This window comes from Acanthisitta chloris, unplaced genomic scaffold (assembly GCF_000695815.1).
Source record: "Acanthisitta chloris isolate BGI_N310 unplaced genomic scaffold, ASM69581v1 scaffold10926, whole genome shotgun sequence".
Classification (NCBI taxonomy): Eukaryota; Metazoa; Chordata; class Aves; order Passeriformes; family Acanthisittidae; genus Acanthisitta; species Acanthisitta chloris.
In genome coordinates this window covers 1-2,409 of record NW_008677622.1, presented here as the reverse complement: position 1 = coordinate 2,409, position 2,409 = coordinate 1, and positions in this window count along the sequence as shown.

Genomic DNA, 2,409 nt, shown 5'->3' with positions numbered 1-2,409 from the left:
GTGATGGCACTTGTCTTCCCAAGGCTGTGTTACATAGGAGGAAGCTTTGCTCTCCTGGAGACTGTGAACTCCTGCCTGCCCGTGGGAAGTGGTGAATGAATTCCTGCTTCACTTTGCTTGTGTGTGGCTTTTGCTTTACTTACTAAACTGCCTTTATCTCAACCCACAGGTTTTCTCTTTTACACTTCTCTCTCCCCCATCCCACTGGGACAGAGTGAGCAAGTGGCTGCGTGGGGCTTAGTTGCCAGCTAGGGTTAAACCATGACATTACTTCCAAGTTCTGGATTATTAAAAAAAGCTATTTTCACAGATGTGTCTCTCTTTATCTGGAGAAAAAGGGTTTAGGTTTCATATGGCCATGCACCATCTGCCCACACAGGTTAAATGCTAACATCAGCAAGATTACTTACTTTCCAAGAATCCAGGTCCAGGCCATCTCTGCCTCATGTCTCTATGAAGTGGAGCCCAGAGGCTGACTCTGGAGCCAACAGAACTCACTGACCCTAGGAGCTCATTCCCTCACTGTGCTTTCAGGTTGCCCTCTAATTCTAGGCTGAGGGTTTTCTGCCCAAGCATTCCACAAAACAGATGAACAGAGCAACATAAGGAAACTTCATGGAAAACAGTATGGCCAAGTCTTGCTCAGGGGTTTCACATGTGTCTGGCTTCCACCCCAGAGCAGCACGTATTTCCAGCACTTAACTTCATGGGCTCTCTCAGGACAGAGCAGGTTGAGCACTGCCTTTGTTCTAAAGCAGATTTGCAAGGGCCTTTTTCTTAGGTGTGAGAAAGGGAAAAATATAAATCTGGCTCATCCCCAGGCTCTTCAAGCTCAACTGTTTCCAGAGAGAAAGGACATAGCCCTTGTACTCCCACTGGCTAGTGAAGAGCAGAGAAAATGCAGTGATGGACTAAGTTGTAAATAATTCAGTAATTCACAGACCTCTTGTAGGTTTTGTAGCTGCTAGATCTGACATGTTGGCTCAGTGCCTAAGAGCTTTTGGGTGGTGCACTGATCAAAGTATTTGCAGTGAGACATAGGTGCCTGAGGTGATTCTCTGCACAGAGCTCACATCTGATAAAGCTGTGAACATTAACATTTCAGATTGTCTAGAGTGTGCAGCTTGGCTGGAATATTACCAGTTCCACTGGAAGAAGAACACTGCAAGAACCTATTCCTAAGTCTCAAAGCAATGGTCTGATGGTTTTGTGGAGGACTCTGGGGCTCATCTTAAACCAAGCAGCAGATAGAAATTATCATGGGAATTCTTTGTAAAATAATATTAGTGCCTCCAGAAATCGAGCTCTTCCCATCTAGAGTCTAAGAGTAGGGATTTTCAGCTTTAGGTGAAGATCAGCAAAATGAAGAGTATACCAAAGTAAATGTGAGTTCATAAAAAACAGTCTGAACTATTTCACACTGTTAAAATGTAGGTGTTAAAGAGGACACTTGGATGCTGGTTGCCAACAGTGGCAGAACAATCTATTCAAATTCATTGTGTCTAAGTAGACTAACCTACATTTTAGGATTTGTCTATTTAAATTTATACAGATTAAACATCATAATAAACAGAACCTTTATAAAGACAGGGGATAGATACATAATACTCAGATCCAAGCAATTAACTGTGCCTTCCTCTTTGTTACCTAGGAGTTGCAAACATGAGGGTTTCTCTACTTGGAGAAGCTGTTGCTTTTCTGCTAGTGCAGAAGGAGCAATGTGGTGGAGGCAACTACCCTAATTTGGTGTGAGAAAGTTGGTGTGATGCCTCCAGCTCTGTCTTGCAATGAACACTGCAATAAGAATCAAATTTCTTTCTGTGTTTGGACAGATGAGTGAGAGGGTGTCCTGAATGCTGTCCCAGACTGCTGACAGCCTGGATGACTGTACACAGAAAGAGAAGCAGCAAAAGTAAATTGAAATGTTGATAGGGAGGCATTAACAGAGAAGCCTGGAGATCATTTAAGAGCACTGGCAGAACACACTTCAGAATGGTAATTATGTTTACTTTCCTGTTCTCTGTTTTTGTTTTGTTTTCTTCTAGCCTTCTCTTTTTCATTCATTTGCTCTCTTACACCTTTTTGGTCTTCTGTGTTGGAATTTAGAGGTGATTTTCATCTACACATGTACACACAGGCAGCACAGGGAGCTGGGATGGTATGTGTCTTGTAGGTGCTATAAAATCCTCAAGTGTTAGAAAGCACAGCAGTTACCTGGCCACACTCTGAGCTGATACATGTGCCAAGCATGGCAGCACTGAATTTGCAATCTGGGGTGTACCTGAGCCCTGCCTCGGTGGATTTGCATGTGTGGGGTGGCAGTGGTACAGCAAGGCAGGAGGTAGTGTTTCAGGAGGCAGTGGTGCAGGAGGCAGTTGGTCAGGAGGCAGTGGGAGCAGGAGGCAGTGG